The 17,149-nt window shown below is 37.3% G+C and overlaps 1 protein-coding gene and 1 pseudogene across 3 annotated transcripts in view; both read left to right on the top strand.

The window, feature by feature from the left end:
* Spoon (A-kinase anchor protein spoonbill) overlaps positions 1-17,149 on the top strand; it is a 177,214-nt gene that overhangs the window by 27,284 nt on the left and 132,781 nt on the right. For 2 of the 3 annotated variants that reach the window (XM_083082352.1, XM_083082355.1), the window contains exon 2: positions 1,311-1,364. The gene's annotated coding sequence lies outside the window, so the exon portion shown is untranslated. Of the gene's footprint in view, positions 1-551; positions 656-1,310; positions 1,365-17,149 lie in introns of those variants that run through there. The other variant, XM_083082353.1, reaches the window with a different exon arrangement.
* On the top strand, positions 14,022-14,971 carry LOC145962286 (uncharacterized; annotated as a pseudogene).

Here is a 17,149-nt window from a genome sequence, read left to right as displayed (position 1 = left end):
ACTTATATTATACATTTATTTACTTGTATCACATAATGCGCGAGTGAAATTGTTCTAAACCGTATATTTATGAATAAAGTAAATGAAAAGTAAATAAAGTAAATGAAAGTAATTATTGTCACAGCGTATCTGCCTATCACAATTTTTGCACGTGAATAATTAGCTTTGTGTGGATTTTCGCATTATTTCTTCGTATAATATTATTGTAGCCGCGGATCGATATCGCGCGATATGTGTTATACGCGTGCGACACAACCGACACACTATTTCGACACTCGCGAAATAAATAACACACTTTTATAACACAGAATTTTAATAAACTCTAATACATACAAGATATACGTACGTAAATAATAGCGCGAAGCGCGCTGTGATACACACACACACACACAGAGTAACACGTCACTCAGAGATGCTCTCCCCGCGGACAACAAATATGACCTCAAAGGGACGCGTCATAGGACGCGACAATATAATAAAACGTATTTTGTGATCAGTATTGCCATGTCAACTGCCGCGTGATGATCTCATTCTATTAGTGTGTGAGTGATTTATCGATTATAATTATCTGTATTTTCGCGAGTGAGTGCCATGAAGTAATAAAGGATGAAAAAGAGAGGAGTAATTCTCGGGGAGATGGCGAAGCAATCGTAGAGTAAGCGACTTTGATTTATTTAATTTATTATTTGTTATTTGCGAAAGTAATTGCTCACTTATTACCACGACAATCTATCTTTTATTATTGTAAAACATAATATAGAAAATACACATATAGAATACAGAATATAACATAAATATATAATAAATATATAATAAATACATAATAAATACATAATAAATACATAATCTAGGAAATATATATATTTTAGATTTATTTTATTTTAAAATACACTTAAGACTTTTAGTAAAATATTTTTAATAATTATTTTTATATAGAAATATTTATAAAAGATAACATTTTGATTTAAGATCAGATTTAACATCTAGATTTATAATTATTTATTATTGTATATTATATATTGTTATTATATTATAGAATTTAATATATAGATTATATATTTATCTGCTATATTATATAGAAACTTATATACAAAAAGAATTATTTTTTGACAATTATACAACTTTATAATTAAATATCTATTTTAAACAATGAATAAAATAATTGATTGCGCATAATAATTATCTTTTGATATTAATTATTTTGATATTAATTATTTTAGGCATTGTTTATTTATTATTACTTGCTTTATATATCTAAATATTTTCTAAATATTTTTTAAATATTATCTAAATATATTTTTATTTTACAGATCAATATTGTTACTACTACTCGGCGGCTACTATAACTGTTGCGCATCATATTGGTGAGTTAAATTATGTTTTATTTTAATATATATACACACATATACATATATGTTGTATATATTACATATGCATATATGTGTACATCTATATACAGAAAGAATCGTACATATACTTCTTCCTTTATTAATAAATTTTAAATATTTATTGTCTAACAAAATGTTCCTAACTTCAACGAAATTCCAGCAATAATATCTTCACTGCAGTTTTTTCTCGTTACATATATGTATCATTTTATAATATTTCGTCTTATTATTTTAACTTAAATTTCTTTACTTTAAATGAGCACTAAACTTGATTATATATCGCGAATCGTTGAAGTTTGAACCTTTCGAACTTTTGATATCGTCTACCCGTTTTATGATTGAATGTTTCAAAATTAATCTCTCAAGACTATTTCGAGACACTTATTTCAAATTAATCGATTTAATGTGGTATATGTACGAGTTGTATACACATAGCCCAAGGTCACGATTGTGAATTACAACTCTTATCAATTCTGCGACAAGGTTAAGCCTTTATCTTTTGACGTTATTTGTATCGACGTATATATGCACGGATTTCATCGCATTAATTGAAAACGATACGCATTTGTGGAATAGATATCATATTACAATTGAAACAATATAATTAGCAGAGATCATACTTATAATTAGCTTGTGATTATAAAGCTAAAAATAGCACGAATATCTTTGAGGGGGATAATAAATTTTATTATATATAAGAATATATATTTTTCTCTTAAATATGGATGCTGACTGCTAAATATCAATATCTTATCTTGAGTATTGATATTTATCAGTGAAAAGGAAGATAGCTTTTTGTTTTATCTGGTATAAAAGTTATGTAATTCGACAATTGGACACATTTTAACCTAATTTTCCACAATCGTTGATATTGTCAGTCAAGCGTTTAAGAGCGGAAGAATTAGAACGCGAATACAGGAAGTGTCCAATTGAGCAAAGTCGTAACCATAAAAGAGAAGACTATCTTGTTGGCGACATTTTTTTTATTCGGTCAACAGACCGCGCCGATCGTTGACGTAATCGGGGGAGGTGGACCGCGGCGAGCAAAAGCAAGAGAAATAGGCGCGACCTACATATTGTTTGGGTTCGCGTTACACAACCTGCATATACGATACCGAGAGGGCGATGACCCGCCGTGTCGATGCGGAACAAGGCGGTTACACATCGTGAAAGCGTGAGAGGCACACACGACGCACACCACGTGGCCCACGTGAACGGCCGCTTTTAAATTTCACGACGTGTACGGCACGTGGGCGAGTAGTTCGCTTTCCGATCGTCCATGAATCGCACGGAACATGGTAATTATCGTGTGGACTGTGGACTGGTGTGAGGGAATATACGGCACGTGCCAAAGACCTGATAGCGTTATAGAATGAACCGTAATAAGTAAAGTCACATGCGATATCGCGATTTTGAACTCTTAACGTTTATACTTGGCAATTATACTACAATACGGTGCACGATACAGGACATTTATCAGCACTATGTTACAAAAAATATATACACTATTGAAGATATTATATTACAAAAAAAAAATAAAATATTGAAGGAATTTATTAGTACTGTGTATAAATATATCGTAATATTATTTAAAATTATATTAAGAGATAAAGACAATAGAAAATTGGTTATTATGAATGGTATAGTTGAAAAAGGGAGTTGAAAAATTAATTTTCGTGAAAAAAAAAACGAATTTATATTTTTGTCGTATTCTCTCGTAAAATGGAAATAAAATAAGTAGGGCACTCATAATTTACTCGCGTATGAATATTGCGTATTAACGTGTACTTGGTGATATGTTTAATAAGGTTAAGCGAATAATTCGTTCCAAGCCATTTCGCCACTGTAAATTCCAGTCTGTAATTATTCTGGCATTGACTTGCCACGGGTAACCAGAGCACGTGTCAAGGGCGCCAATCGATTAGGGTTCCACGCGATGTTGTTCAAGATTTTCTCGCTTCTTTAGATTCGCAACCTGTCACTGATCCAATGGAATACATTTCGGAGAAATTTACGAGTCGTGGATCGCAATAAATCAACAACTGATAAAGAGCCTTTTTTACCGGTGATATTACACGTTCCATTTTTTTCGAATTTGGTGAATGATTCGATTCACATCGAGGTACACTGGTTTATTTAAGAAATTTTGATTGTGGTGATGTAATTAAAATTGCAAAGAAAAATATAAAAATTGGAATCGGTAAAAATGTTAAATTCTTAATTAATTTTAAATGGAATTTGCTTTATGTGATTTTATTATATGTTCCACTTCCCTCGAATTTAGTGACCGATATGATTCATATTGATTTATTTTAATAATAGAAATTTTGATTGTGGTGATGTAAAAAATTTAAAATTGCAAATTAGGATATAAAGAATCTATATAAAAATAGATAAAGATAGAATAAATAAAGATGTGAAATTTTTAATTAATATTAAATAGAATTTGTTTTATAACAACATTAAGTTAATATTTGCGAGTAGCAAATGTTTCTATATCAAAAAATGAGAAATAGCAAGGAAGATAGTAATCAAATTTATTCTGAGAAAAAAAGAAGATTGATTCTCTCAAGGTGCGAAATATACTGGCGAAATACAACTCTCGCTGTCGGAAATCCACATTATTATGGAGACTCGGTGAAAGTAAAGTAGATTATACTTTTTCCCTCTCTCTTCATGTGTTATACTGTCACTCACACCGTTCTATAACAATCGCAACAGCTGCCAACCAGTTGGTGAAATTTTCTTTCTCTCGTCATTACATATCATTCTATGAATCTAAATTGATAACGAATTTTTTTTTAATCTAAAATGTAAACGAATGAACGTTTTTAATCTGATTGTGATTGTTAAAGTTGTAATTTACAGTTATTAATAAGATTATTTGAACGATTATTTAAAAAAAAATTAGGATACTTAATCTCATAATATACGTAAATATAATATTAATAAATAAATGTACATATAAAATAAATAACGTTAAATATAAATATATATAATAAATAACGTTAAATATAAAATAATTTATAATCTATAAATATGAAAACACTTATTAAGTGATCATACAAAAATATATAATATACTTTATAATTTATTTAATCTCTAGTGACCATTCATAAATAATTTCGAACTTTTGTTCGTGCAAAAAAAAAAATAATATCTTTATGGAATATGCTTAAGAATCTCAGGTCCGTTTCTCGTATTCAAGTTTTCGCAAACGGATGTAAGGTCTTGACGCTTGCCAAGAATGGTGATCGTAAACTTGCCAACCACTAGCCGTCCATACTTTTTGGAAAATTACGCGTCGAACATACGAGGCTAAACGAGACAATCGTCTTTGCAAAACACGATGCATCCGCGCCTTTTTTTCGTTTCTCTCAGTCGTCCCCGTCACGGGGACACCAAAAATATCGCGAAAACACCCGCACACTCGGAGTTCGAACAATGAGAAAGCCTACGTTTATATCCTCCGCCTTATTATTATGGCCCGATCGACCGTAGAAGCGTACTCTGAAGGGTATGCGTGGGCGAGGACCAGCGAAAATGTGCGCGACCGAGAGGGCGTTAAAGTAGTGATGGAATCGATCGAGAGTGAGATCCAATTTGATCGTCTACATCGGCAACGGAATAACCTTTTAACTGAATAATCGCTGCTAAAGAATGCATAATTTTTTTTTACTTTTCAATTTAAGAAGTTTAATTATTTCTGGATCTATCTTACGTTTTCTCGGCGACGAATCCCGACGATCAAGACAATTCGCGACGAGTTTGATCCCGTCGCGCGGTGCGGCCGAACGTGTCTACGTGCAAATGTCAATGACGTCTAAAAATAGCGGTCGACTCTCGGTCTAAAGAAACGTCTCCCTCCGGATATACTGGAACGGCTAATGGCTAAAGATCCTAGAATCTGAGGATATGAAGGACACAAGGATCCGAGATTACGAATACCTGACCGAACAAGTGGATTGGAAGCAGGTGTATGTGCCAAAATTATTGAGACAATCAGACGGCTAAAGATTAATCTTTTTAATTATTATATGAAAGAGAGATTAGTTTACGTCTATCCCAGAGAAAACGAATTTCTCATTGTCCCTTGAAGTCTCGTACGCGATATTAGCATTACGCATTCCTGCGGTTAGCCTTGAAGAATCGCCGTTGGAAATCAATGCGAGTCGTATTGTACGTTTACACAAACGCCACGCGGCCTTGGATCCATCTTGGTTCTCTGAATTATTGGGGCAACAAATGTCGAACGATCGATTTTAATTGGTGGAATAACACGATAACGCAATCTCGCTTCCACAAGACGGAATCTTGCTGATTTTCCTTCCATTTAATTATCGTAACGGCTAGAAATGCTCGAATAACATTGCTCCAAATCTCTCACTTTCAAGAAACTATAATACAAGATATATAAATTAAAAGTCTTAATAAAAATTAAACACACGCTTTTATATTCTTTGATGTATTCTATTTTGAACGAATCTATTTTACATGAAAAAGTTGGGAGAAAAATTATACAAAAGAGATATAGAGCAAAGTTAGGTCACTCTGCCATAAGTTTCATTTATAGTTCATACTATTCCACGTGTATAGCTCGTTGATTGAAATGTTAATTTCGTTGTATACTAAAATGTCTGATAAGCTACGAGTACCTACATGGTAAACATGCGGCCCAAGTCAGTGCTTGTTTGCAGAGCAGCCTTGATCCCGTAGCTTTCTGAAGCGAAGTGCTCGCACATTGTATAAAAAACGAAGTCCATTATGTGTTAGTGGAATATATTCATGAAGCGATTGATTAGGCTCAATGATGTTGATAATGATTTATTATTATTAAAAAGAGTACTAAAGTCTCTCTCATGGTGATATATCTTTCCGGTTTTGTGACATTTATTCTCGCGTCATTGCTGTTGTCTTGTTTAATCTGTGATAATTTAAATTGTGAATGGATAGATTCAGGAACCAAGTAGCAGCCAGTCACCGACGGAAGTGAAGGGGTCGAGACGCGATGGCCCTGAAGAAAATGATGAGTTCCAGAATTTTTAGAATATTCAACGCTGCTTTATTCGTGAAATATACTCCAGAGTCTGCTTTTTTGTAATAAAACAAAACCAGATTAAATAGTAGATATTTATCTAAAAACTCTTCTGTCAAATAAACTTCTTCGAGGCAAACTGGTATATTTTTTAAATGATTTAAACGACGAAGCGTCCTTTAAAAAAACAATTTATATTCTTTTTTTGTCTTATACCTCTTTATCAAACACTGGACATGTTTCGACGTAAGATGTTTTAAATTTTGAAAAAGTAGTCTCGGGGCCATCGTAAACTATGGAGTTCATCTTATGCATCTCAGCATTGTTGTCCCAGCCTATTTGATTCGCAAACGGAGAGAACGGCCCCTTTGCCCGGGTTACATCGCCATAGCTTTTGTGTGTCAAGGATACAAACTTTCAGTGAGAATAATGCCGTCTCGTCCCTTTTCGATCCCAAAACGATGAACTTAAATTCGACCATCTAACCGAATCGATAAATGTAAATGGTAGAATATTATACGAGACGCGTAGGTGAAACAGATATTCCTTTTTATACGATATTAGATAGCCGCATATTCCATAAAGCTAAAGTTTTCGCTCTGAATTGTCATGATTAATATTAATTTAAAAAATTATGATTAATATTATAAAAAAATTTTTAATATAAACTGCGTGTTTATAATATTTCATAAATTCAGATTAAATTTTTGATTAATAATTCGGACTTTTATTTAATATACTTGTTTGTGTCACATTGTCGCATTTGTTTTACGCCAATCATGCAACGTCGCTACAATTACGATATGGACAGTTGTAACAAACTTTACAAGGTTTCGGATCCTTGACTCTTCAACCGCAGACATTGTGGCTGTCATTGTGACTTCAGCATAACCCATTTTTTAGATACAACTTGCATGTATATAATAAAGCCCGTCCGTTTGTGTTAAGCTAAACTAGATCGAATTTAGCATTTTGACGTGTAGTAGGCTAGTCTTAAGTTAGAATCTAATATATACTGCCGTGAAAAGATATAACGCAGTAGAGCACTCTTTTTTTAAGAATGAATTCTCTATGTATAGCTATTTATCAATAAATTTTATTTGCAATACGTGACATTGCTTGTCATTACGCAAAAAACTAAAAATTATAAACGATTAATCACGCGGGTGATGTTATCAGATTCTTTATAGGTGTTTATTTCATTCTTTATAGGCGTTTATAGCATTTAAATTTTTTTTGTATAACTAAAAATAATATCATATATTACGAATAAGATATTCATGTTAATAACTACATTCATTCTTTAAAAAAATGCCATTAATTATAAATGCCACTTTATTAAGATGAGGATAAAATTATAATAACATCTTTATACGATAAATAACGTGATATTTAAAATTGATGAGTAGTTTGAGAAAAAAAATATAGTCACGAAATATTTGTCGGAATCTCTAGAATGTATTTCGATTATTCAAAGCCCATAATCAATTTTTGTGCTGAATCAACAATGTTTGTAAATTTGCTTTTTATTATTTTACTTTGCGACGTAACAATTGACTTGGCAACTTTTCGTTGACTATAGCGACTATTGCGAGCGATTACGCTTCAACAAAGTGATTCTCAATAGTATAATAGTCTTTCACGGTAACACCTATTTGCAGCAAATTGCATTGTCCGGCGATTCATCGTGCGATGACGCGAGATAGAATCGATAAGTCGGCGCTCGATTTGCATCAAGTGACGTCAAGTGACCGCGAATGTACCGAGCGAGGTCATTCGACAAATAACTAACGATATCAGACCAGACTCGATCCCTTCAATGGAAACGGATTGACGATCTTTAATTAATTATATCAGTAATAGATATAACAGATTATATAATGCAAGTTATTTGACAATTTGCTTCGACTTGAATCAAAATTTCTAACAGTACCTGTCAAATTTATCTCGATTAATCATATGATTAATTATATTTGTTTATCAAACGTATCGTGCGCACGTGTATGCACATAAATATTATACACGCGTGGCAAAGTTCAATTGATTAAAGTGGCGGACTTGAAATTTAGCGCGAAGCATCCAAGGCCTCATCTAAGGTCGCATTTATAATGAATGTCCATGATCGAATGGGCGGAAGTAATTAACGCGTGTTCCTAATAACGCGCGTGTTTTTGTATCACGCAATATGTGCGTGACGCGTGCGGACGGTATCGTCGAAAATAAATTGAGATTAGTTCAACAGTAGACGTCAATGTAGCAGCGACAAAAACATCTTTTTTCTTACGTTCGCGAGTAATTTTTTTTCCATCAAGTACATCTATCTTACGCTCTATATTATCTAAAATTTTTATTCATAATTTAACATCTCTCTTGCGTCACGTAATCTTACATGTCGTAATATCATTGACTGCGCAAGAGAGCAGTCAATACAAGTTTACAAAACTTGATCACGTATCTCTATTTCCTCGAAGTCGATGTTTTCCCGCTGATACGAGCAGCTTCTCTTTAATTCATCCGCGACGAGATTATTCGATTTCTTTGGATTGGAAAGAAAAAAAATAGTATGTCACCTCGGAGTCGAATGATAAGGGGTCCAGGGGGGATGTGGCGCGTTCGTCTGCGCGCAAGATGCGCGACGAGAGCGGGCGCGGGAAAAAAGGACAGAGAGGCCGAGGCGCGCATATATACACGACGGAATTATGCCGCCGCGTCTCGCGTAACATTATGCAATCTTTCGACAGAGTCGCGGAGAGACGTTATTTCCTCGTGCCAAGGTCGAGGGTGCGCATGCTCGTCGGTGGATCTCTTCTCGAGATCGCGCGCCGATTCTTTTCTCTCATGTTTCCGTCGAATCAGCAGCGGACTCAGACTCCAACCTCCAGACCAAAGAAAGGCCAAGGCTCGATATAAGGTTAATATTTATCGTCGCTCTGGAAATATATATCAGATTAGATCGTTGCTCTGGAAATATCGGGTCGATAATGAGCGATGTCTTAAAAAAAAAACGTGTCCTTCACTTTCTGGCAACGTGTAACTAATTTGTATCTTTATTATCGCATGATCGGGCGCGTGTTTGTATCTTTATTATCGTATCGTCGATAAAGAACAATGTTCCGAGAAACATTAATGTAAACACGTAAATGACTTTGTCGAATTCTTAAGAGTCTTTTCGTCTCCGGTTGAAACTAGTGTTGGTCGCGCCGGAATTTCTAACTGCTGCCAAGCTGCGCAATATGCACAATAAGCGCAGTTTATAACCAATAATGCGTGCGCGATTTACGTGAAGGATCAAAGCTCAAGAGACGACAATGCGACACGTGATACAGTTCTGTAACGCGACTGAACTCGTACTGATCGTCGCAGTTGATCCACGCGATGTGATCTAAACCGGGAATACGTGAGAACCAGTTCAGATCCAGTCTCTCTCTCTCTCTTTCTCTCCTCCCCCCCCCCCTCGAGCGCTGCACCGGCTGATAGTCGCATCGATCGGCCGCCAAGGCCGCATCTTATTCGGGCAAGGCCAAGGTCGTTGGCTGGCATTGCAAGTGAGGTGAGATTGCAATTTCTCGCACCGGGATTGCGCCAGCATTGCAAAAACTTGCGTTCGGTCAACGTTCATATAATTAAATTATAGGTAAAATGTAAATGAGAATAAAAGAAAATTGAGGGAAGAAAGGAGAAAGGGAGAGAAATTATGCGCGAAGTAATTCATTATTTTTTTCTTTTGCTTCATTCAGGGCGGAGGCATTAATAGCTTTCCCAGTATGTAGGCATCCTTCCCAGGTATCAATAATAATCGACGTCGCATTCTGCATTCACTTTTACACAATGCGAACAACGATTTATATTTAGATTCTTACCGGCAAATTTATGGCACGTATAATATATTGTTTCTCGTCGATCATTAAACGGTGTCTCTTATAGAAATATTGTATTTTGAAGCGTAGCTTGCGTATTTTTTTCTACCGAGTGTAATCGTTTGAAAACACGTCGTAGTAATCGACAAAGTGGCGCAATATGCCACATTGACCTCTTCCACTAGGCGTGCTTCCGAAAGCTGGCCTTGCGATAAGACGAGTCAAGGTTAGTCAAGTATGCGTGCCCTACGTCTTATCTCGGCCATTTCCGGGTCTATTTTCACTCGAACCTCGGACTTCGCGTCGCTAATAAAAAAAAATATCCAATATATCGAACGATAAATATGAATATAAATAAAAACATTAATTTAACTAATATTTCTTTAGACTAATATTCCTCTGTGTGCTCTGTCAGCGAATGATGACAGGCGTATAATAAAAAAACAAGCAATCTAAATGTATGTGTGTGTTGCGTAATATATTTTCCACCTTGTTATATTTTCTGCATGGCACTACTGAGCTGATATTTTGAATGAGCAAGCGTGATGGAAGAGACGTAGAACCGTCTCTAAAACATTGTGTACGATTTTGTGAATTTATAGTTTGGCAATAAGTCAATTAGCTGTCTGTTCTAATTTCTAAACTTTGCGTACCGAAATATTTCGTACGTCTAATTTCTCATAATTTTGGCATTCTTTAATATCGAGCGTGGCCTTCGTTCCTCACGTGAGAAAAACGTGACCAAATAAAATCGTCACATTCCCCAAAATAGCTTTTCGGCTACTTATAAATAGATCTCGCGATTGTTGCAGTCGTTACATTTTATGTAATTGCATGTACTTAAAATAGTTGAAGGAAAGCTATATATCCGCGTAAATATCTCGAACGAAGATTTGAGATGAGAACTTTTTAGAGTAATTGCGATGGACTGTTTAATGATGAAATAATGTAAAAAAAAAAAATCTTTTGCATTAGGTTCAATTTAATAATTAATATTTAACGTTTAATATTTTTACTAATTTAATACTTAATTAATACTTAATTTAATACTTCATATTTCAGTCAGCTTAGTTAATCTCTACTGATTGCACGTAACGACTATGCTAATGAACGCTAATAAAGAGACCCGAAAGATTTTCTCAGACAGAAACTTGGCTACCTCTTTACCTTCGTTTAGTATTAAAGAGGGTTAAAGGGTCACCACCATTGTGTGCTGCCGTATTGCGTGACCCTGAAGATCCAGGAGACCGCGACGCAGGGTCAAACGACGCGTACGTTCGCACATACATACGTCGCTCGTATTTAGTCGTGATATAGGTATGCACATATGTATATTGTCGATGGGTGGTAGCGGCGGTCGCGCGGAGCGACGTCGATGATGACGTGGGGGAAGGAAGGGAGAAGGAGAGAGAGAGAGGGGGGGGAGGGGGGTCACGACCAGTAGTCGATATATATCTATACGACGTGTGTCCGCCCCGGCCGCCCGTGACCATGTGGCCTTGTCCTTGTACGACGTCGCATCGAGCACTACGTGCCACCGACACTCGTCGGCTCTGCCGATGGAACCTTCCTATAACGAGTGCGAGGAAAGGAGAGAAGAGGAAGGCGCGAGAAGAGCGCGCACGTGTGCACACGAACATTTTATATCGCACGGTTACGTGTGTATACGTATGTACGATAAAATTACGATGAATCGAGATGTACCGAGCGAATTTGCGAGCGACTAAAACGCGAAAAGAATTCCGAGCTGTTTTCCCAATGAAGACGATGGAAAATCCTGTTGATTTCACGCCGATCGCGTTCAGGCTTTCAGGAAACACGCGTCTCGATTGAATGTAAAGTTTAATTTTGTTCCTGGATGAGAATATCATTGCTCATGATTTTTTTTAACACACTTTTGACATTTTTATTCGCAGTCGAATGAAACAGAGATAATTTTTTTTAACCGGGTTTTTCCCGCACTGTTCTTCTTCGACGCGTCAGTAATTATTTAAAACTCAATTACTAATTGAATAGTCAATATGTATTTTGCACCGTTGCACACCGGTCTCATTGCGAATTTAAACGGATGTATCCGAGCAAAAGTCACTTCACCTGGTTGCGCTCTCTGCACGAGGAAGGTTATCTTCGCCGGGTATTCATTGTTATCAAGAACGACGATAATACTCTAAGTGACTCAGCGAGATGAGTTCAAGTACAGATTCGAGCGATCTTAACCTCGAGTGACGTGATTAACGCTCTTATGATATCGATGTCTCTCGAAAATTTCGGTCCAGCGAGAGATAGTTTCTTCGTATCTATCGTTCTTCATTACTATCGTGATATTTTAAGAGATAATTTTCAACTTAATTATTAATTATAATATTCTTGAGCGAGTTAGTTTTTTGCAAGGCGCAAAATGCAGAACACACTGATTGCGTCATGTTATTTTCTAGTTTTATGGACTCGATTATGAGAAAAGATTACGAAGAGAAACACAATAGTTTTTTCTACAACACATCAAACAAAATTGCAACTATAGTTATTAATTATGTGTCTTTTTCTTATTTTACTGATTAATTAAACAATATATCTCTCTCGCATAAATTAAAAAAAGAATAAAAATAAAAATCGTAAAATAATGTATATTTATCTGTAAAAAATAATGTATATTTATCTGCCAAAAATATATGTATCCAGATAATATTATCTTCTTATATGCACGTACATTATGAAAAATAATACTTTGAAATTCAAAAAATATAATGATAATGGGACAAGAAAACGTACAGGGAAAGACCGATACGAGTTCTTAAATAAACTTTGTATAGCGCTTACATAACGTTGTTTGCGACGAAACTTGCCAAACAAGAGTTGCAATAATAATGAGAAACAATAATAATGAAATGAATTTTTCATCCTCAACCTTCACTTTTGTTATCGCACTTTTTGATTTTTATCTTCCCCTCTCTTATTACTTTACTTTCCGAATTTCTCAAAGGCAGATTCAAATTCACTATTCTGTTCTATTTCATTTTTTTCCAACTGTCGCTACCTCTCGTGTAATTCTAAATTCATTCCCTTGGGGCCGTCAAATTTGATTTAACACCCCCCTCGACGCGCCGTACAACGAATCGCGGATATCGCAGATATTATGTCAGCATTATGTCAGCATTATGTATAGATAGCAGCCAGGGCTGATGTTCGATCTTTTCGACCAGAAATCACGTCGAAGGTCGAACGGCAAATACCGCGACGTACGCTTTAAAACAGTCCAACGCCTTCGGTCTTCGTCCTTGCGACAGTTTTAGTTTTCGAGGAGTTTCGGACTCACTGTTGCGAGGGAGGCGCGGTTACGTGTTACGGCTAGTTTACACGGAGGCAGTGTAAGGTTACTCGTTGCAAACTAGCGTCGAGTGTGTGTATGTAAGCGCACACTCGCTTAAAATTAGAGACATCAAGTAGGAAGAGCAAATTGGGGGGCAAGCTGGCCGGCGAGATGACCCAATAGAAACCGCTGCTATTTTAGGGTATACTTGCCTTTCGCGACATTGGACCGGTAATTGAAGAATGCCACATAATTACTCAAATTTAGTCGGATATTTCGAAATTATTAAATATTTTTTCTTCATATTTGATCGAAATTATGTCGTCCATGACACGTAATCTTTTTCGGAAGCTCCCTCTCCCTTTCCGTCGACCTTCTCGATCGATGTCTACCAAGAGACGTCATAGAATTTGGCATATCTAAGAGACCGCGAGCGTACTTCGTAATTCTAGTTGACAGTTTGTTCTTGTTGACAACTTTGTGACGGCGGTGGCGGCGGCGGCGGCGGCGGCGGCGGCATCACAAGGACAACCGCGCACACATCAATGTTGTATCGTCACGCATATGCGCAGCATGTTGCTACGTGAACGCATATATATCTCCGCGTCGCGGATTTGTCGCAATGTCTCGTGTCGTTTGGAGGCAGAGTCGGAGCGAACGCGCGCGAGACGAGGCGGGGCGGAGGAGAGGCGAGGCGAGACGAGAGAGAGAGAGACGGGGAGCGACGCGGTGCGGCCTTGTCCTTGAGCATAATCTTTCCTCGTTATCGGACGGCGTCGAGGCTGCGGTCGCATCGGACTGACTGCGAACGATTAGTTCAGCTCCCGCGACCATGCGTCAGCCTTCCTTTTATATTTATGAATAATAATGCGCCCGGAATATATCGCGCAATGATATATATCGGGGATTCGAGCTGTCGTACCGGTGATGTATATAAATGGCACGTTAACTTTGAGTAACTTTTTATATATTCGCCGAACGGTTCTCTGTCGTTTCACGAGTGTTTTGCGATACGCAGCCTAAAATTATTCACTTTGAAGTGAAATTGAATTTGGAATTTGAATGAAAAAATTTGAGCAATCCCCCCGTCAAGTATCCGTTCCATCGATAAATATTATCGGTCTCACATGCGTGGACGGTTGGAACGTCCGGTCCAGATCTATATAAGCAAAACACTCTTCCCGCTAAGAAAGATGATCGGACCACCTCGAGTCACGGTCGTCATCTCGAACGAGCGCCACTGGTTATCAGCGATATTCCCCTGGTTCTAGGAAGCGAACTCGCTATCTCTGACCTTGGTTAGCGAAATACTTACGCAGCGGCACGTGTGGCAACGTAGAAGCTGACGAAGTAGAAAGAATCGCGGATAACGAGCGAGAAAAGAAAGAAAGAACAGGAGTCTGCAGTCGCGACGCGACATAGATTAATTAAGACGCAATTCGGCGAAATATACGATGAAGATGTTGTAGAGATTATTAGAGCTGTCCGGATCACAGGGTGCCGATTGATCGGGTCCAGAGCGTAGCGATGAAAATAAAAATATATTCTTGCCTCTTTTTTTTTTATCTTATCGTATACATTGATGTCGTCATTCGTTCGTTATTTCAACAGAAAATTTCGAATACTCAAAGAAGAGGAATAGAGTAAACGTACGAAGTCCAAGGTGAGAGGAGAGTGGAGGAGGAAGAGCAAAGAGGGACAAGGGAGATTCCGACACGCGCAACCTAGCGTTTCCGAACATGAATACGTCCGCTATATTATTATTAGCCGGATCGTTGAAAACGCGCAAGGTCAGCTTTCGTTCTCCTTTCCTCTCTATGAGACCATCCACCCTCTCTAATCATCATCGAGCTCACATACATGGATCTGTCGCGAGTGTATTTTTTTATAAGCGATAAACACTGATGACAAACAACCGTACGTATTTTTCTCTCCCGAGCACATGTTGCGTCCACGTGTGTCCATCGCTAAAAATGATTACTCATTGTTTAGGGACATTCTGTAAAAATCGCACGATTCACTCGATTATTCATTACATTGTTAGAACGAAATAATACGTTTTCTCTTGATTAATATTGTCAATGATTTTGTAAAAATAAGTTTCATTCTTCCTGTCGTGCTATTTGCGATAGAGAAGCGGAATCGTGCGATTCGTATTCGCATATACGCTTTGTCCGGGTGATAATTAAAGCTATTTAAGGTGAATATTTTAGAGACCTTGACGCGCCCACTGGGTTACGTGGCGTGACTTCCGGCGCTTTCACGTATGGCTCGCCCCTCGAAGGGCTTTTCGACGACTCGCTTCGACGCGCTTGAGCAACATGTTCGACACGATGACCCACTTGTGCTCCGCAGGTTTATTTGTGCGTATGTCGACATAGCTTTTATAGACACAATGACGCTGAGCGATTTAATTACTCCGCGAGATTAGAGTCAATTTATAGAACTATTAAAAAATAATAGAGTCGGAGATATCTCTCTTGTCGAAAGAAAGTTCTTTGCCAATTATCCAATTAATTATTAAATTACTTTTTATCCTCTGTTTATGATAATTGCCAATGACGTCATTAATGTCATCGCGATAATTACAAAGCAATTAGATACTTCGATATTGTAATCTGTAACATGATTGTACACGTTATGTAAATCTTTATTTTTATCGCTCTTTTAAGACCTTGATGAGTTAACGCCCGACAACGAGCGTGTGAAAGATAAAAGGTTTCTGCCCTTTTTGCAAAGCGACGCTTCTTTGCACAACCGTAGTAATTGCGCAATTACGTAATTACTACGATCGGATACTGATCTTTTGCGGAAGAACTGGAGTTCCGTTACGATGCAACGAACTGCAGCCACGACGAGTAACTGTAAAGGACTCCGCGTCGCGTGCTAACCTGTTGCAACAGTCGCACCAAGGACACAAGATACATATGTGTGTGTGTGTGTGTGTGTCTGTATAATGATTACGCGAAATATTTTTTAATTCTCCTTTTCACCCCGGATGTCCTTTTATAAATCAAATTTATCGCACTTGCAGAGTTTGCGCCATTTTACAAATGAATTTCTCGGGAAATCTCTTCTCTTTGAAAGAATTTTATTTATCGATCGCTCGCCGCAAACTTTCCTAGCATAGACGTCAATCGATAAGGCTAAAAATATCAAACGATAGCGCATGTACGTGAGGATATACAATCGGATGGTATCGGGATCGTCAGTGTCACGCGGTGACAGGGGGACACTCCGTCATATGGAATAACAGGAAATCGGATACGAGACGGCTGAGAGAGATGGTATCGTCGTATAAGCTAAGACTTTAGTTTGGTAATTACGACACCCTCGTCGCGATAGTGCCGACGACAGGTGATCGCGCGTATCGTGTGTCTTTATACATCCGTTATACGCGGCATAACACTCTTCCCTCCATTCGCAATAAAGCGTCGATGGTTTTGTACGCTGAAATATTCGCGATAAACTCGTAGCGCTCGATATCGATTCGCGATACGGAGTCCTTGAGAGCGGGAAACGATTCAACGACGCAACCGTTCAATCTGTGGACGGATAATTC

The sequence above is a fragment of the Camponotus vicinus genome, unplaced genomic scaffold, assembly GCF_025532165.1.
Source record: "Camponotus vicinus isolate PSW18456_S1 unplaced genomic scaffold, iyCamVici1.0 SCAF_11, whole genome shotgun sequence".
NCBI lineage: Eukaryota > Metazoa > Arthropoda > Insecta > Hymenoptera > Formicidae > Camponotus > Camponotus vicinus.
This window is presented reverse-complemented; position numbering and strand designations above follow the sequence as displayed.